The following is a 21,651-nucleotide window of genomic DNA, read 5'->3' as shown; positions in this document are numbered from 1 at the left end:
TCTTTAAATCATTTGCAAAGCCCAAGTGTGGCTCCAAGCAAATTGCCAAGAGACATGCAGACTGCAATGGATAAGACCACCTCCATTAGCTGACCTATGCCACAAACTACTGCCTCGTTTATTGTCTCTCCAATGGAAAAGCCTTCACTGTCGAATGTTGCACTATATACTATAATCTAAATAGCTCTTTAACTGATAGTGCACTCCTGAACAATGCTCTTACTGTTCCGGCCAATTCTGTTGACATTAATCTAAATCCACCGGAGCCAATTTACATGGCTGTGATTGATCTAGAGTTAAATGGTTCGTGCTTCTCTGCTCATGATTCCTTCCACAACCTTTCCAGGTCACCAGACCTTTTTCTTTATTCTTGTCATCCAGATTCTGCTCTTGCGGTTTCTTATACAGTCCCTACTCCCTGCAAACCGCGTGAATCATCTCTGCATTTTAAATCCCCTAGACAGTCAGATTCCTCATCCAAATTGCTGGAAATTACACTTAATGCTATGAATCTTGATATACATTCAATGACCAGATGTTTTGATACATTAGGTGCAAAACTAACACTTCAGTTTGCTCAACTGGATCGAATCCTAATCTGGCAAAACAACATGTGCAGCTCTCAAAGTCGTGAGGCACAAGTGCATGAGGTTTCTCCTCGATCAATCAGTCCCATGACTTCGGTCTCTTGTCAAACTGCTACTTGTTTGCCCGACATCAACCTCATTGTTCCAATATTGGGTTCTCAAGTCTCCCACAGTACGATCCCTATACTTCCCCGCTTTGTTGATATTATTCATGACGGAACTGCTATCATGCCAAATGTGGATGTAGCACATATATCTCTTACAATTGCTAATTCTTCTCTTGCAGCATCTAAACCCAGTGCCAAACCTGCATACACGATTTTACAAGCTAATAAACCTCTTTCTGAAGTTTTCAAGCCCTGTTCTGATTTGCAAACAAAAAATACAAAAATCTTAAAGCTGTTAAAACTTCTTCGACAAAAACCAAGCAATTCCTCAAATCAATAAATCAACCTAAGAGAGTCCTATCCACAGCGTTGAAGCTGTCACACAGAAGTATGCTCAACTAGCTCACGATAAGAAAATGCGATCTATATCTAACTCCTTATGCTCCACTCGATCAATTAGTTGCCACTGTAACAGCCGCCACTGTTGATGTGGATGATTCTCAGTCATTATCTCAAGATGCAAAAAATCCCCAATCAAAAGTTGTACCATCCAACAAAAATCCTCTTGAAGGCTCAACTGAATTCTATCGGCAAGAAATTCGGAAAAGCAGTCGATGTTTACATGGCTGCGCAACCGTCACAAAAATACATTTCCCTACCCTTGGTCACCAAAGAGTCTGGGGACTCTCTTACCCAGCAAGCCTCTGCATCTCAGGCAAGTCCCCATCCTATTATTACCAATAAGGGTGATCTTGCTAAATGGCAAAGTGAAAATCCATCCCATCTTGCTTTCATTCCTCGAGTGAGTCTTGATCACAACACTGCAAACATGGGTGACACTGCCCAGAGATATTACGCCAGATTGACCCTGCTTTAAAGAATAATCAGGAGATACAACATCCCCCAATGGCAAAACCAACCAGAAACCAGCCTCTTCTTTCTCTACCAAAAAATCAAGCTATCCGCTGTGAAAAACATCCAACCCCTTTTTCCTTGCTGTTGTTTTGTAGACTTCTGCCATTCACCCAGTACAACCTGAACCAGTTATTTTCTGAAGTTCCAGCATGAGAAGATATTGCCTCTTCAGACATCGAACTGGTTGAATTTACACAAGAAAGCAAGCTGAGTTCCGTTGAGATATGGCTGAAATCTTGACTGGTCCAAAACACCATATGGCTAGCAAAATCGCAACTCTACACCATGGGCTTCCTCCTACTGGCAGGTTCGTGTTCTATCAACAAACCGAGCTCTGGGCTCAACATCCCTTTGTCACAATCCGTACTGACTCCAGTACCTAAGCCATGCCAAATTCCATCAGCGTAGGTGGCCTCCCAATGCGTTTGCAAATGCACTGAAATCCAGCAATAACTAGACCAAGATCAGCCATCTAGCTTGGTCGTGTTGCTTAGTTGGAACTCCAGGGGCTTCAAACATGTGTTAAATAACCATTCACTCTATATCAATAATTATGATGTGATTTTTCTACAGGAGACGTGGCTCACTTCTACTTCCATATGGGATAACCACGATGTGCATCTGAATTCAGCCATCAAACCAATGCAAGGTCGTCCAACTTAAGGACTGCTAATTGCTGTTAAAAACGTCCCCATATCACCTCGGAGCCATGGGTTTCTCCAAATGCCTTCATCCAGATGAGCAAACTTCATCTTCATGAGACGGCATATGCCTTAGTGAATATTTATTGGAATCCCATGGGGATATTCGATGAACGCTGTTTCAAAGATCTAAATGATATGATTGAACTCATATCCTTGGATTCTGATGTCTCAAATAATTGCATGGGACTTGAATCTCTATTATCTACAAACAAATTCCTCCCAATTTGTGGGAAGATCTAAATGGCATCATTTTGTCAAAACCTGAAATCTTCAAATGCTGAATGGCTCTTTTAAAGCTGAACCGAATCCAACAGGGCATAAGGGAAAAAGCCTTGCAATTATTGACTATGTTTTTGTTGACTCTATTCTTGCAACCCAAGTCACAGACTTTCGGGTCCTGCCAACTGGTCTGAGTGATCATAGCATGCTCAAAATGACATGGACTGCAAAACACTTTTGTGCATCTGTCCCACTAAATTCAAACAAGAGATATTTAACAACTAATTCTAGTTGTAATCGACAACGCTGGTCTAAGACAGCTCTGAATCTATTTAATAATCATCTAGTGTCAGAAATGCATAAGAATATTAGCGGTGAAGCAGATCAAGAAATTATTTATTGCAACCTAATCCAGCTTTTTCCATCTAATTTGACTCAACAATCTAAAACTGCTCCAAAATTACATGCAAACAATCAAGATGTAAGAGCACAGAAAACCTTGTATCGATGTCAAAAACAAGAAGCCCTCAAATTGACTGGCTCCCGGGAGCTGTTTTGACTCAATTAAAAACAAGATATAAAAACTGGCTCCGTAGTCGAAATCTCCTTTATATCAACTTGACGGTACTAAGATGTTTAGTGTACTGCAAACTAAAAACACAGCTGAAATATGGTCAGCCATTAATCAAGCATATATAGGGCCTCATGTAACCTTACAATCACAAGGGGCCACAGAAAGCGACTGGATCTCCTACTACTCATATCTGTATGCCCCCCCCCAGATGCAAAAATGCACTCCTCCTCTGTAATAGACACATCACGATTTCATTTAAATTTTGATAAAGAAGATGTTTTATTTTACATTCACAAAGTGAGCCATTCGCGGGCCCCAGGCCCAGATGGTCTTTCAAATTTTCACTTTAAACAACATGCGGAAATTTGGGCTGAGGTGTTGTATAACATTTTTAACCATGTAAATACCACTCAGCAAGTTTCCCAATCATGGACACATTGTATAGTCGTGCCCATCTATAAAAAAGGTGACAGATGCAAACCCTCCAGCTGCCGTCCTATTGCACTCTAGGACGCCACCGGAAAAAATCTTCTGTTGAATAATCTTACGAGACCTAAACAAGTGGTCCTCAGACATGCACATGAGAGACTCCTTTCAATCTGGATTTGTAGCTGGATTAGGGACCTCACTCAACCTTACCGCTTTAAACATGATTAAGTCATATTATGCCACTCGGAAACGATTGCTATATCTAGTATTCCTGGATTTCCGAGTGGCATTTGATTCCATCGACCGCCATTTATTGTTTGAGAAACTCACACAATACAAATGCACTAGCTCGCTTCTCACCCTAATCAAACCGCTACATACAAAAACAACTATGCAGGTGAGAATTACACTGGAGGGACTTTTGTCCTCATGATTTTCAACTGAACAGGGCTTAAAACAGGGATGCATTTTCGCATCCATTTTGTTTAATTTGTCTATTTTAGACATGGCCGAAACATTTATAGCAATCACTTCAGATGCTCCGAAACTAGGCCTCCAACGTATTGCATGGCTTCTTTACGCGGAGGACCTTGTCCTTCTATCTCAGACTAAAGGGCTGGGTAGACTGGGCAAGTACACCCATGATAACAATCTGCCCATAAACAGAGACAAGACAAAAATAGTTGTTTGCAATAGTACTACGAAAAACACAACTATCTCCAAATATAAGTGGTCATTACAACATTCTGAACTCCAGATAGTAATGCAATATAAATACCTTGGAGTGCCATTTAACAATTCGATGTCAGATGTTGTTTTTGAACAAAGCCTAGATCTAAAACTAACAACACTGATCTCAAAGGCCAAGGTTCTGATGTACAAATATGGCAAATTTTCCTGTAAGCATTAATGATGTTTTTCCAGCAAAAAGTTGTTCCAATTCTTTTGTATGGAATTGAAATTAGAATCCCGAGAGTACAAATTGTTCGCCTTTACCAATCATACATTATGAATTGGGCCCAATTTCCTTACATGTCAATGTCACATGGAAAATGTCTGTATTACTATGTAAATGTCTTTTGGGTCCCGGGACAAATAATATCTTGAGTGTCGTTGCTTACTCTTGAAATCTGACCATCATTTCCCCTGCAAGTGGTGGTCTTGTGTATTGGATGCATTATCAGATGCCTCCATAACATTAGATTTCCTATTTCAGAATCCTACTCGAGCAAAGAACAAATTATTTGAATTTGATTGGATAAGCAATCGCTCTAAATGTGACTCTTACAAAGATTTCAATGGGGCCCCTTTTGGACATAAAAGATTTCGTAGTATGCAGACTATCTAGTAAAGTGTCCAGCCCGTCATTTTTGTAACCAATAGCTTTGCTTTAGGCTACATTTATGGCCAAACACTGTAGTGCTAGCGTGAAGGGGTCAGATTCCAAAAGATCAGAACTTTTGTCGGTTTTGTGCTGATATCTGGTAACAAGAAATGTTACAGCATCTCATTGTAGATTGTCCAGCTCTGTCAAGTAAACATCAATTATACTTTAAAAATAAATGTGATTTGTATCCATCGATCTTTTGACTCCACTACCATATGGCAGCTTATTTTTGCTAATTCTATGCTTGCTATACAAATAGCTGTAGTCAACGTCCTCGATGCAATTTAACCACAATAACTGATTGACAAAATGTTACAAATAACTTCAGCGGCTTTGTAATGAATGTCTTTTGTCTTAAAAGGGTTGTATTTCTATTGGTATGCCCTTGGTTAATCACCAAGAGAACAACTTGATCCCATGACGACTCAACCGATGCCCACTATCTTTGAAAACTGCATAATGTTCTGAGTTGCTTGACACAATTTTCTTTGAATTTCTTCTGTTTATACTTTGTATATTTTATTTGTTAAACACTCTGAAAGAATGTTATTGACATTTTATCCTAATTGTAAAAGAAATGTTGTCATTCTCAGTCCTGGTCAACTAAAACAATTTTAACATGTATCAAGTTCAGCCAACCAAATAAAAATAAAAAATAAAAAAGAAGTATTGCACAAAGTTAGAGAGTTTGTTGAAGCAAAATCACTGTAGGGTCACAAGCTGTTAAACTTGTGAAAGTTAGAGCTGAAATCAACTCTGGAAAAGCAACTACTGCAAGTCTCAAATGAGATGAGCAAGCTACAGAGACTGAGGTAAGTCCCCCAAGTCAGAACAGTACCTTTGGTTAGAAGAAGAGTGGTCCAGCTGGCTTCAGTCTGAATGCAGCAATGCAGACCCTGTGTTCCTGGGCCTCAGACATGGGGACAAGAGGGAGGATGTATGGGGACTTCTGCGCCAACAATTCGCAAGTCGGCAGCAGCTACGGGATCTTTTCGGATCAGCAGCACTTTGCGGTTTAAGCGCCTGGTAAACTTTTTATCTAGGATACGGGTTGGATACCGGTTGGGCTCCCTTCACTCCTTGAGTCCTGCATTCTGGTAAGGGGACTCGAGCTCTGGTCGTCATGCTTCTGAAGGGTCCTGGGGAGGCTCCTGGAGCTTTTGGATGGATCACAGACGTTGCACTTGACTACAGATTTCTCGACCCCTGGCACTCGGTTCCTGCAGCAGCAAAGAAGTACAGCCTGTCTGGAAGGTCGTCCAGTGGCCTAGGTCTCCGGATCAGTTGGTCCCACTAACCCTAGGGAAGAAGTTGTCCCTTCTGCAGCTTCTATTGTCGATCAGAAAAAGGAGTTTCATCACAGCAGCAGGGGTTCACCGGGCAGTTCAACGGTTCAGGAGGATGCAACTATCTTTGTTCACAGTTTCTTCATCGGGTTGTTCTTCCCAGTGGTCGACTCTGTCTTCAGTCCCAAAACCCTTGCCTTTTAAGCAGATTCCTCCCAATCATGCACAGCCTAGCTGTCACTCAAACAGCAGGGTGGCTGTCATGAAAGCAGGGAAAGGACAGCTAGCCAATCAGGACTGGGTGCATTCAAACATTCCTAAAGACAAAGGACAGAGATGTTTCGAGAACCTCCCTCACTTCCTGCCCTTCCAAACACACTGAAGCCAGAGGTGGGATTCAGTACTGAAGACAGCCAAAGGCAAAATGAACAAAGGGCTCAAACTTGGCTTGACACACAGAGTAAAACCCAAGAAAGAACTCACAAACAGAAAATGGTGAAAAAAGAAGACCAGGGCCATTTTGACCAACGGTCACCCATGGGTGCCATACTACAGCTGAGGATTCAGCCTGCGGTAAAAAACACGATGGGTGGGAGGAAAATTAAACCACTGCCACCAGCCATTTGAAGTAGTCTGGGAAACATAAAAAATGTTACATGAGTAGGTAGGAAAAGGGGCTACTAAGGAACTCACCCCCTCCCCCCAGCACTCCATACAAAGATAAAAGGTAAGTAAATCCAATTTCACTTTACTATTCTTGGGAACAGTAGTTCACACAAGAAAATGTATTTAAACCTTATGAGAAATTTGAATGATTTCTCTGTGATACTGCACTGAAGGTGCTGTTTGTCAGCATACAAACATTAGATGCCTATGGAGTTTGTCAGACTCCAAAAACAAAGGTAAGGCATAATCCAAATCAGTTCAAAACACATGAGTGAGTGAGAAAAAGGGCTCACTCACTCCAGGGTCAACATGAAAAAGTCCTAAAGTCCAGCAAAAGTGTTCGGGGTCTCTAAGGTGGGAGGAATTTAGCAGTAAAAGGCAAAATCTCCCTAACAGGCTCACAAAGAAGCTTGGGACATGAATCAATGTGAAAATCCTCATGGTTCAATGAGTCAAATGGGTCTCAACAGAGTGATTCAAATTTAGCCGTGAATAATTTTCAGGGGCAGCTCCTTCAACTGGGGCCAATGATACAATGCAGTTCTGCTACAGAAATTGACTCAAAGAAGCTGGGGCACAGGACAACAACATTTAAGGGCATGGCCATTGTGTGCCCCCTTTTTTGTGGCATTTTCTTATGTGGGGCAAGCCCCCATACCTCTCTCCCACACATCCCCATTCATCTGCCACAATCACTACCACAAACATAATTATTAAATGTTCCCAAACCTGACCCCAAATAATACCACAAAAACCCAGCAAAATGTAAATTTGCAAATTTCGGTTGTTAGGCCCTCTGGGACCACTTCAAAAGATTTAGGACTACAGGTGTTTGGCAGTAAACCCACTTGGTAGCAGTCTGTACCACACAGATTCACTTGGTAGCTGTGGCTGAGCGGTCAGACTTCCCTCAAGAAGAGTTAGGCAGTATGTGGAGTATACAAAATAGGGCAATTTACACAGTAGAACAAGCAAACACGGAACAAGGCTTCGGTGTAAAGCTATATAGGTATTTATTTATAACAGTACATCTATGGAAAACACTCTGGCACTAATACGGCAAACAACTTCAATCACAATTACTATAAGGAAACAAATCAATCCCCCTCACAATAGTTCGACAAGTCTAGGTTCAACGGCACCACTTATTTGCAGACAGAGGTGAATGCTTTAACCTAGATGGCACTCTAGTATTCGTTAGGACGGGAGAGAAAAGGCAGGTTATGAAATCAACTCGGCTCCAACACTTTTACGAACAAATGCAAGGCAAGTAAGGCAGGGTCTACTGCAGATCACAAAGTTCAGAGGCCAGGCCCACTCGGAGAGAGGCAAGGCGATATGTCCCAACAAGTGTCTCAGTGGAAATGCGCTTCGCAAATGGTTATGGAAAGATTGGACCAGTTCAGAACAGAAAGTTTAAGAAAGCTTGGAGGCGACCCAATGGAGAGGCGAGGATTAAGACACCCCACTCTATCTGGCAGAAAGGGAAGCCAGGCGGACACGGTACCTTGTTTGTGGAGAGACAGCTCCGGCGGGGGCAGTTGTTCCTGGTGGTGGATGCACGTCGGGTCTTTGCCAAGAGAAGAGATGATCTCGTCGTCGAAGGAAAGTTGCAGATCGTTGCACCACCAGGGAAGAGACCAGCTGCGGAGTGCTCCGTCACAAGGCACCACCTTTTGGTCGCGGTACAGGGGTAGTGGCTATCTGGTTGCCGGGGTGCTCTGCATGGGCAATTCGACCACTACGTCCTGAAACGAAGAAAAAGCAGGGGACTGGTTGTTCCCACCAGTTATGGGAAGAGACTCTCCGGCGGGGAGATCTCCTCTGTCGTTGGGAAGTGGGGAGTCAGTTCCGCAGGGCTCCACTGGAGGTGCCGTCGTTGCAGGTTGGCTCAGCTTTACCCTCGTCGGATTCTTAGGTCCTGTGGTGACTTCTGAAGATCCAGTCCCAAAAGCCCTGCTTTTATGCAGAAAACCCCCATTCATTCAGCCTAGCTGTCAATCAAAACACGCTAAGTGGTGAGCGGGGTGGCTCACCACTTGGGCCAATCACACCAGAGTGCGACTTGAGTTGGCAAGGCAACTCAGTCCAGAGTGCCTAAACCCCCTCCCACACCCCGTGTGGTACCCAGACAGAATGGCACCACTTTGAAGGGCCTCTGTGTAGAGGCCCGCCAAAAGTGGAACAAAGGGCTCAACCTTTGGTTTAGGAGCCAGAGAGACGAACACAGACGCCATTTTCAAAACCGAGTTCTGGCAGAAAATACCAACCGATGGATTTATTTAAGATAAATAAACCGGTGGTATGTTAGAGATTAAAGAGAAAAAGTATTAAACTCCAAAAATGGGAAGATTCCCATAGGGTTATATTCGGGGTCGAATATAACAAGTAGTTTCCACTGCCACCAGCCAAAACTCGACAAGGGGGGACGGGACAGTGCCCCCTCGAATAACAGACCTAGGAGTAATCAAATCACCCCTACTAGTACGTCCACAATAGGATGGTTTGTACTAGTTCTGTTAGTAAATTTAGCTCTAGGAAAGCCAATGGTGACTTTACATGCCCGGGGAGACAGTAGTCATTCCCCGGGTATGGAGTCTATGGTGGGGGTCCGCTAGGACGCCCCAGTGTTACGGCACGAAGGGTGCGTTGTAACACACATAGCAAAACTTATGAGGCCCTATGGGGTAAAAGACCCCATAGCCCATAGAACACATTGACATTCAAAGGAATTACACACATTCATGTCCAAGAGTGGGAAAAAAAGAGTCTCACTCTTGGCAGGATGGAAAATAACAAACTCCAGTAATCCAGCAAAGCTGCTGGGGGACTCACTAGGTTAGGAAATTCAGCCTAAACAGATAATTCTCCCTAACATCGGTTAAACGAGGTTAAAGCCCTGTGACAAGGTGGCCAGTAATCAACTCCAGTAGGTGGCTCAAAGATGACTGAAGTGATTGAAAAGTGGTCCATGCAATGGCTCAAATTGTCTGGTGACACTTGAACTATCTCACAGTGTTTGGAATATGCCGGGAGAATCAGAGGCTGCTTCCTATGTTCCTAGGGTGCAGTGAGACCTTGAATGAGGCTGAAATGTGGGTTAGAAGAGGGTAAAGGGGGCTGGGTTGACTGTTTTTGTTTATAATATGACTGTTATGTATATAATATTTGACATGACAATACAAAAAGAATTCAATAACTGTAGCACATGTACTCTTCATGCTGGTATTTCACTGCTGTATTTTACTAGGACCTAATGCATTTTCTGCTATATGTTGATTTCCCTGCAAATGTATGCTGCATCTATCCATGCATCCTAGCTCCTATCAGTGTAGTGAGTTCTTAGAAGTTGTATGCTGGACCCTGGCTTCTCCCTATCCTGGTGTCAACACTATGCTCTATTTTAATCTAGTTTTAGCTTCTACAATAATATCATTTTAGCTATTTCTTTACAGCAGTTTACATGCGCTGCCTATTTAACTGTAAGTCTCATGGATTCTGCTTCTTTAGTGCATGTGTTCTCTTCACTTTTATATTTCTGGAATGGAGTAAGGCTGCCTCAGCTTGTGTCTTTTTTCACCTATCTGCACTCTTACATTATTCATCCTCCTCCTTACTGAACCTCTGCATAGCATGCCCCCTGTACCTATGCTTACGTCCACTCTTTCTCCCCACTTGATGCATTCCACTGGAGCCCAATTATCATCACAATCAAAGCCCACCTGACTGTGGCTCTTTTCAAGACTCGGCTTCACTTACTTGCCAAAGAAGGAGCAGACCCCTCTTTCACCTCATCCTCCCTACTACATTCAGCCATTCCCCCCAGAGCTGCTTAATAATATTCCCTTGTATATTTCTGGAGTTCTCTTCTTTAGTTTGAAGCAGTTCCCCCCTCCCCAGTTTAATATTAACTGTATAAGTGACCTGTATCTTGTTTTGTTGTTTTATTCTGATTTGTTCTCTCCCTGGTCTATTTGTGTCCCAATTTTTTAACACCCTACTTAACTGACTCACCAATTATGCTCATCTCTGTGCTTTTATTGCACCGTCACCCTCCCTTGTAATTCCTCTGCCATCTGTTAATGTGATTTTATAAGTCATTTCTGCTCGAAATTGACATGTCTGAGTTTCAAATAAATATAATTTCAATTACTTTGATCAAACTATTGTCATCTATATTATCCAAGGTGCAACTATTTTTCCTTCTGCAGAAATAGTTGTCCTTTACAGCAACAAAACACCAGGCAGCAGAAGCACTTTTACACCCTGTCAAACAACACACTCTGTACTATTACGGCAACAATATTTAAGAAAACAAGCCTATAAAGAACGTGCCCTAACCAGAGCATACGCGCACTACCGCTCAACTTCCGCAAACTGATGATTGCATTAGTCTACGTTGCCTTAGCAATGCCATCAACTTTTGCAGTTCGAGCCAGCAGCAACAGTACGCGATCCATAGTGTTATAAGAGGTAAGATTCACAGCGATATCTACTTTGCTTGAACTATATGCCCATGCGTCACGGATTATAGTGACAGCAATCCTATTGAGATTTTATACTAACGCGTAGCACTTATTGTTTATAGTGCACACCAGTTAGCGTACTGAAGAGGTTTCTCATTCCCGCCACGGGACTAAGAGTGAATACAGGTTAGTGATCATACCTGTTCACATATAGGTTACGACACATAGTTGTAATGTTCACGATGAGAGCGAGTAGTACACACATGCTATTACGTACGCACTTGTGATTATATGCACACATGAAAATAGCTGTCTACTTTACGATAAGCGGTCTACATTTAGAATATACTCCACTACTTGAACAGAAGGGATTACAGTTTCACACTCATGCATAGTGTCACCTGATAGTGCATTTAACATGTTAAACCACCTAATGAGCATGTTTATAGTGCACATAAGATAACACATTCCGAATCACTTCTGGTGGGGCTAATGTTTGCTTATGGAGCCAATGCAATGAAAATGAACTTAGTATACCTTCTCTCTTTTTTCTCTCTCTTTTTCGTCAAATTGTCTGTGTATCTTTGCCTGTTTTTAACTGTGGGCGCTCTGTCCAATCTGATAATTGTTTTCCAATTGAATCATTTGATACATGCTAACTTTCTGTTTTTATCGGTAATGGATTAATATATTGTATTATGTCTATAGTACATATATAACCCGGCTCTGAGGAAGGAATTGCTCCGAAATGCATTAGCCATAGGGTTATGGTTTGCCCGAGTCTCAGTACTAGCCTAATTGGTGAAGTGAACCAGTTACTACAAGGCTGTTTTTGAAAGAAATAAATAAACATTTCCTTGATAAACATTTGATATATGTTGAATTTTGCTCTAAATGAACACCAAAATACAAGTAACTTGTTTAACCCATAGTGGGCATTAAGGGTGTGCGGCCCACACCGAAGGCTAACTAGCCTAGGTCTTTTTCTCTCTTTAATAAAGTTTAAGGAACCATCAAGAGGATCTGTAGTTAACCTTCATAGTGATGGAATGAAAGAGCATTGTGCATCCTCTGAAGGGCAATTTGCATGTGATCCATGACAAAAATATCAGCACATGCCAACCAGTAAAGTCTTGTGTTCCCCAACCTCGGGGAAACCATGTCTACAGCTTCCAAGGATTCCCTCAAATCAGAACTATAAATATTGCAAAGGAAGAGTACCAGCACACATGCCTACCTTAGCCACATCCTGCATGCAGTGATTCTACCCCCAGTAGGTATCCTACCTCCAAACTTACCTGGATACAAGTATCAGTGTGCAGGTACACAAGTATGCTTAAGAGACCCACTGCGAACCCCCTCATTGCTAACTTTTTCCCATAATCTGTTTTGGTTTACCATGTCAAAGCTGATGAGACGTCTATGAATACCATGCAAATGTATGGATTATTAGAGTTTGATATTATATTTTGCAATTTATTTACAATTGTCGTGTTAAGTGTTGTCCCCACACCCCTTCAAAAACCCTGATTGATGCTTTCACAGATGTCCTGCTTCAATTGGTGATGATTCAAGCTCCCTGAGTGTGAGAACAGAGAAGATTTTACTCTCAACGTCCATCAACTTAATGGGTCTTTAGTTTGCCGAAATTCAACCCATTACCCCTTTTGTTAATGGGGACTACATACGAGAGTATCCATGTGTCCGGGGTGCTCATATACAATACAATATTTGTGAAGAAGATTAATACTATTGGTGCCCACAGTTCAGGTGTCGCTTTTAAAATTCGGTTCGATATGCCTTAGGGTCCATAGCTCTAGAATAACTAGCTCTTGATTGCATGTAGCACATCTTCATATTTAGAACTTAAGCTGCACTTTCGACCCCATTGAGGTTCTCCGTCAGCCAGGTTACTCTCCTCTTTATACACCTTATTAAAATACTCAACCCACGCATTTTCTAAAATAGGAATCATTTCAGCCTCCAATTGGTTGTTCTCCATGTTGCCTATCAGGGTCCAAAAGGTGTTATCTTGATTGGCCCCAATCGCCAGTCACATTGCTTCAGAATCCTTCTGGAGCATCAGGTATTTATGTTGTTTAGGCCAATGTGTCTTTGTCACCATTTCTAGTATTTTATTTGGAAATGGTTTGTTATTTTATTTTATGTGTCTCAGTCCTCTTCTTAACTTTTCTTTAATGCAATATCCCTTTCGAAAGTGTGTGTATGAATAATATTACCAAATCTACTATTATGTCGAATGCTACTAAGCATTTGTTTAAGAAAGCAGGTAAGTATAAGAGTTGAACAATGGTGATTTCTTTCCATTACATCATATCTACCACCTATCGAATTGTTGATTTTCACTGTATTAGTTGTATTCCATATGGTCTGATAGGTTAGTAGGTCATTATTTCATTCTACGGCCCAGGCCTAGCATCTAGCCAGCTGTCATCAAATTGTGCGCACTAAGATTGGTTTGCATTAGTCTAAATAATAATAATTATTATTATTATAATTACTTTTTTATTAAGCACCAACTCACCCATAAGCCCGTAAGCACTACAACAAATACAAACAGTATAACATAAAATATTAATATGAACAGCCAAGCAACATGGGATATGAAAAATACTAAACAAGCCAGTCAGGTGCAATTCTTAAACTCGTAGATTCATTACAGCAGGTCAGAACAAATGGGAGACTACTATGGCCTCAGCCAATGACACTGCAATCTAAGTGATTCATCAAGGATCACTCCTTGATTTGGACCCTCTGCAAAGGTTTGGATTCCTGGGCCCTAGAGCATTTTCCAGCTTTAGACTCTAACCAGGCCAAAACCTAGTTCTGAAGGGCATCCCTTGGCTCGGGTCTTTTGAGTTTATTAACATTCACAATCGCCGTATTACTTTGATCAGCAACCAATTCTTTTAAATATGGGTCCATGAACCCCGGCATTGAGGTTTTATTAATACACATATATCTCTCCTCAAAGGGTGGCAAGTTACATTAATAGTAGAGCCTCTAGGTACCAGCAATTTTGGACGGTGTATGGTCACATTACAGATTGGGGCAGTAGAACCATCTGGCATAGTTATGTTAGGTGCTAAGTCCTGCAGCCTAGTGTTGCCTACAATGAATACATCATTTGCAACTAGTGTACTAATGGCTGCCTTCAAATCCGAAGCATTTATGAAATCGGTATGTGCTCACAAAGATGTAATCGATGCAGGAGGATAAATGACCCCTCTGCCAAGTGGCAGCTCCCTCAAAGTCCCCTTCAACATTCCCACTCAATTCTGTGAGATTCCTCTTATGGAGGAAAAGTTGTCCTAGCCAGTATATTAGAATGTGTTTCCATTTTGACTACACCAGCCTTAGTACACTTCAAACCCTTTAAGGTTTAAGTCTGCTGTATTCAAATCTCCAGCCAAAACAGCATGCCCATTTCTATCTGTAAGTCGCACTCTTCTAATATATTTGTCAATATCTAGAGGATGTCACATTTGTCAGGTACCAATAGATACTAATTATAAGAATTGTATGTTTCATGTACTCAAAGACACATATGCATTCTGCTTCTAAAATGCTGTAGTGTGCTTGCGATGTTTTACCAATATTGGAACCCATGGTGTTTCTCATGGCTATTAATTGCCCACTCAAGAGATGACCCAGATTACCCTGGGTAGCCAACTGACTACTTATATTAAACCCGTCTAGATGGATAGGCACTGTGAGCAATGTTTCTTGCAGCATTATCAAAGACTATTCACCTTCACATAAACCCTCCCCCAGTTTCTCAGTACATAGATGTTCTATATTATGATTTTCAGACATTGTTCAGTGCTTTCGCCTATTAAAGCCACGGAAAGCCAAGACCATTCCAGGTTTTTAACACTGACCTTCCTTCTGATCTTTTTCTCTTCATTATTGTAACAAACAACGTTTTAATCTCGCTTCTCCAACAATCTGCAGACAACAATTGTCAGAAGTCATCACCCATTTCTTATATACACACTCCCCTCTGTATAAGAGGCAATATCATACCCCATAGGGCAAAAGTGTTCCACTTTGCCCAATATCATCTCTCTTATATTCTGGATGGAATTACAAGAGGGACTCAATCAGACCAATTTGTTGTCCAGGCATTCAATCAGTTCAATGTCAATGAGCCTTAATTTAGTAATATCATAGAGCATAGTTAATATGATTGCTTTATTGAGTAGACCCCATCTTGTTTCAGGAAACAAAAAATCAAGGACAATTCTTGGGGCTCACTTTTGTAGTTTTATGTGGCATGTTGTTCACCATTGTTTCTGGAGAACTGCTATTTCTGTACCCCTATTATGGAGCTACTTAAGCAGGTACATGCATGGTTTGCATTAGTATAGTTACTCCTCGACAGGTAGTCTAACATTACAATTCCTTAGATTAGACTTGAATGTCTATGGTGCTGTAATTTTCATCCCAACCTGTTGCTGAAATGGACTGTGCACTACACCCTTATCTACTTCCTAACACAGTCTCACAGGATTGACCAAATGAGTCTGTGTTTCAGTGCCTGTCTCCTTCATTCCATTGTTACAAAAAAAAGGTAGCAGGCGCCCCTCTCTCGAAAGAACAAGGCATGATAACCTGTTCAGTGGTTATTAACCACATTGAGAGTTCGCAGCCATTGCTTTTTGCTCACTGTACCTTCACAGATGGGAAATATCCATTTGCATATCAGTCTTTGTCCCGCCCACAAGGGCAGTCCAGCACTGAAAAGCTATGGCAATTCCTCTCTGAACAAGAGTACCATCAGCAACCCCATACACGTGTTTCAGCCTTGTTGGGCATCATCAGTGAGGTGAAGCTGAGCCTCTCTAAGCACAGTGAGCAGGGAGTCCACGTCTGGTTGCCCCCAGGTAACCTAGGGTTGCCAACCCCAAGTTCCTTTCAAAAATACAAAAAAGGTAGCAGGCGCCCCTCTCTCGAAAGAACAAGGCATGATAACCTGTTCAGTGGTTATTAACCACATTGAGAGTTCGCAGCCATTGCTTTTTGCGCACTGTACCTTCACAGATGGGAAATATCCATTTGCATATCAGTCTTTGTCCCGCCCACAAGGGCAGTCCAGCACTGAAATGCTATGGCAATTCCTCTCTGAACAAGAGTACCATCAGCAACCCCATACACGTGTTTCAGCCTTGTTGGGCATCATCAGTGAGGTGAAGCTGAGCCTCTCTAAGCACAGTGAGCAGGGAGTCCAAGTCTGGTTGCCCCCAGGTAACCTAGGATGACCAACCCCAAGTTCCTTTCAAAAATACAAAAAAAAGGTAGCAGGCGCCCCTCTCTCGAAAGAACAAGGCATGATAACCTGTTCAGTGGTTATTAACCATATGGAGAGTTCGAAGCCATTGCTTTTTGCTCACTGGACCTTCACAGATGGGAAATATCCATTTGCATATCAGTCTTTGTCCCGCCCACAAGGGCAGTCCAGCACCAAAATGCTATGGCAATTCCTCTCTGAACAAGAGTACCATCAGCAACCCCATACACGTGTTTCTGCCTTGTTGGGCATCATCAGTGAGGTGAAGCTGAGCCTCTCTAAGCACAGTGAGCAGGGAGTCCACGTCTGGTTGCCCCCAGGTAACCTAGGGTGACCAACCCCAAGTTCCTTTCAAAAATACAAAAAAAAGGTAGCAGGCGCCCCTCTCTCGAAAGAACAAGGCATGATAACCTGTTCAGTGGTTATTAACCACATTGAGAGTTTGCAGCCATTGCTTTTTGCTCACTGTACCTTCACAGATGGGAAATATCCATTTGCATATCAGTCTTTGTCCCGCCCACAAGGGCAGTCCAGCACCGAAATGCTATGGCAATTCCTCTCTGAACAAGAGTACCATCAGCAACCCCAATATGATCATTATTACTGTTTTGTCCGGGTTAATTTTGAGGCTGTGTTCATCCAGCTGTAGAGTTCTTGTAGGCAGTCTTCCATGGTTGTATTTTCTTCCAGTATATCTCGTATGTTGTAGACAATCTGTTCGTCCTCAGCGTAGTTGCAGCATGTAAGGCAGTGCTTTTAATGAGCTTCATTTGTTTAGGGTCAGCCAATCACTTGACACAGTACTTCTTTTAAATCATAGTATTTGTTAACATTAAAGTAACATTATCTTTTTAAAAGATAATCATATTGTTACGTACAGTGAGATAGTGAATATTTGGAATTCAATTAATTAATAGTAATTGTGAGCCCTTAAATGTGAATATGTCTTAACAAACCTTTGACCAACTGGAAAAAGGCATTTTTAAAATTCAGCATAAAACAGTGGTTAATAATCATTCTTACAATGGGAGAACAACAGGCACTGAAAGCTTTGATATATGACCCACAATTTTGATCATATCTACAGATACGAGTAGAACCATTGTTATGATAGATAGAAGGTCTTATTTACAAGGGGTAAGTATAGTTTTGCATACTGCATTTTATATCAGAAAAAAGTGTGTATTACAAGTCATCTTCACATGCACAGCTACCATGCCAAATGCACAGGCACCTATGCCCATTTGCAGATATGTTTGCCATAAATACCTTCCGATCCCCATGTTCAGCCTCATATGAACAAATATTAATGGAATTATCGATCATGTACATCTCCTAGTTTCCGATCTTATACAATTGGGGAACATACACTTGAATAACTGCTGAACCTATGCATTTAGGCAAACACCGATCTGCTGGTTTCCACATACACACGAATAAATTGGCATCTCACTTTCCACATTGCCATGCAAGGAACAGCAGTAACTGCTGTCTTCTTTCACAGAGCAGCTCCTATAATGATTCAAATTGCACACCTGCCTCAGTCAAAAGGACTAGCTAATGCAGTAATAGAGACATTACTCCCACAGAATTGATAAAGGAGAGGCAGCAAGAATGGCCACCACACTACTTCTCATGCACAGTTAGCAGCATTGAAAACTTGCATAACCCACAATATCTAACAGAGATATGGGCTGTGCTTGGACAGTCTTCCCTCAACCAGCACAACAGGTACACCAGAGGCAGCAGCAGTGCAATAATCTCTGCCACAGAGAAGGTACAAAACACACAACAAGAGTGCAAGATTTCCTCCAACACAATACATACAGCACAGTCAGCAGCAACTCAGGCTTTTCTTCTACAGGACAGGCATGTCTCCGGGAGCAGCAATTAAAGAAATGTTCTGATGTAGCTCCTACATCAATGATAGCAGCAGAGGATTTAAGCAACCAACAAGTCCAGCATGGACATCAGCAAGTCAGTAGCAGAATGTGCAACTTCATTGCAGCTTCCATAGCACAATATGTCCAGACCAAGCAGCAGCAATCCAACTTCTCAACCAAAGAACATGTCTACTGACACAGTACAGGAAGAAGAATCACAAGCTTCCCTCCAACACAGCAGCTGCAGATAGGTCTTCCACAGTGCAAGCTTCTGTTCCGCAGAACAGCAGTACATGCTTTTATCACAAAAGGGTTAATACAGTGGCTCCAGAAGTGAACACAATGCAAGCCTCTCACCATCTGCTATTTCAAATAGATAAGGGTGCAGCGTGGTCTCAGTGCACCAAACACACACGACCCTTCATAAAGTCCAGTTACACTTTAGCAAGCGACTTCATGAGAGATAATGTATGACCCATCACATTGAAGCAGGTGAAGTTATACTCTCCCTTCCTGCCATATGTTTTAAATTTCACAGAATGAGAGGACCAAACTTCATTCATACAGCCAGACCCCATGCATGATGGCTTGATGCTATACATTGTCACAAGGCTGGATTTACTTGCTGCGATGTGTATCGTGCATGCTATTATAATACTTACTACGGTGACCCACTGATAGGGAATCAGATGGGCTATTGCTCCCTGTCCTGAATGCATAGCAGAATGGGCCTGGACTATTGACGAGCCGTACCTTGATTGCTGTATTCAATCGAGTAGCTTATTACACAATCCAACTCCAGTGTTTGAAGTGTCACATGAGACTCCTTCAACTATATCAGACCCACATAGTACCCCTTTTGAAGACCATGTTCTTTATTTGTGCATGTCAACATGTAAACTACTTAACCCTACTTTGTCCCCACTTTTCTAGTAGTATTCATTGCCTAAAATCATCAGGCTAGACATGAGCACCAAGCTGACCGAGCCTTTCAGCACTGGATATACCAGCAGATATATCAAGCAATGCCACATATATCTTTGAAAAAGAAACAGAGGCAGGGCACTCACAGTGCAAGACATTTGGCACCACATTATCCATTATAAAATCAGAAATATGTTGTACTCTTCCATCAACTTTGTGAACCTTTATCCCATTTTACTCCACGCATCACTGCTAGTTCTTCTACCTTACTGTAGACAACTTAATATGAACGCAAAGTAATGAAGACAAACCACTGTTTTCCTTTCCCACCCAGCATCACACCCAGCATCACGCTGAGCAGCATCGTTACTTACAAATCATATTCTACAGTACTACAATATTTAGCATGGAATGTAATTTGTGTTCAGGGATTGTATTATTTTTAACATTATGAACATTCATATTTATTGAATTTCTTGTGTTGTATTATAAGTGTAGTATAAGTATAAGTCCTTTCCCTAGATAAGGGTGCCTTTGCAATCGGGGTGAATGTCTTCAGAGTGACCAGTTTATTCAAAGGTATCAAAGAAAGACATAGAGCAGACAGGGACGTCTCTATGGGGGGGGCAAATGGGGCACGTGCCCCGGGCCCCCCATCCTGGTGGCCCTGGAGGGGGGCCCCAGAAGTGCTGAAGTTAAGATGTGTGTTTTTTTTTTTTAATTTCTGTGTGTGCGTGCAGCGTGCAGCCCCAGCCCCTTCCTGAATCTTGACACACGGGCCGTGGTTTCGATTCCCAATGATGATTCTGACTGAACAACAACAGTGGGGGAGGGGGATGAGAACGACGCAGGACCATGAGCAAGAGTTGTTGAGAACAACTCTTGCTTGTGCGTTCCCAGGGGAGTTGCTAGGTCTGGAAAAGACTTGGGGCTAAGCTGATGTCGGAACTGTTGGGACTGGGGGCTAGCTAGTCTTTTGGCTGTAGCTCCTGAGATTCTATCTGGGGCTACAACCAAAAGATCCGGGGCTATAGCCCACTTAGCCTCCCCTAGCAACGCCCCTCTGCGTTCCCCTCCTCTACCCCCAGGAAATACGGCACGTGCCAGCCCACTGGCCTGGAGTGTGCAGTGCACTGCTGCGCAGCATGCAGCCTCCTCCTCACCTTCAGAACGAGCCAGCAGCAGCAGGTGACGCATGCTGTTAGGCTTCCGAGGCTCTGGAGTTGGACGACGGTGAGTGAGTCAGTGAGACACCCTATTTTGAAATCCTGCTCTCAACATTCTATTTAAGAAAGACAGTGAAATCCCCATTACAGGAGTGCATGCTGACATTGTCACTTAAAAACAATTATTGGTAAAGAAATGGCTCCAACAATTTGACACCCGCCCCAGGGCCTCCACCCTTTCTGGCGATGTTTACCGGGGAGCACTTGAAGCCCCCCATTACGTGTCTAGCGGATGGAGTCGGAAAGGTGCATTTCATAGTCCTTCCGTGCCAACATTTTGACAGTGTTGTTTCAACTAAGTTGGACTGTTGCAAGCCACGGTTAACTTCGGACAGCCTGAACAGAACAAAGTGCCCCTGCAGCACTCTGTCATAGAGTCTGCGCACCCATGTCTAAACTGTGTGGGTGGCCCACACCATGCTCCTCTGCAGACCATGTGCCCAGGATGCTCTGGCCTTTAGAGCTGCACCTGTCTGTGTAAACACCCTTTCCATACCAATGAACAATGCAAGCTAGGCACCGGGTTTGCCCCTGCCACCGTTTGTTTATGCACAGCCACAGGCATTCTTGTGTGCCTAAGCGCTGTGAAAGGGCTTCATTGCCTTGCTTCTCAGCCCTGGATCCCAGGTGGGGTGAAATGAGCATCCAGGGTTGGAACCTAACCAGTTTTGTTTGATATGGCATGGATTGCTGACGATTGAGCTGTTTCTAATCTCTCACAGTGTTTGCTTTTACACAAGTTGTGATTTAAGGCAATACAACGACTGTCCAGACTTACGTAGTAGGCCCCATTTTATGAAAACAATTAAATTGCATGGATGGGACCGCCTCTATTGGACTGCATTTTGGGCGCCTCTGCACAATTTTCATGATCTGCACTATGCATTTCAAAAAAGGGTGAAACGTGGCAAATAAAAGGTTAACACACTTGTTTGCCCTTCATAGAGCAGCAAGTGTAAATGATTCC

The sequence above is a fragment of the Ambystoma mexicanum genome, chromosome 3q, assembly GCF_040938575.1.
Source record: "Ambystoma mexicanum isolate Mex_15411 chromosome 3q, UKY_AmexF1_1, whole genome shotgun sequence".
NCBI lineage: Eukaryota > Metazoa > Chordata > Amphibia > Caudata > Ambystomatidae > Ambystoma > Ambystoma mexicanum.
This window is presented reverse-complemented; position numbering follows the sequence as displayed.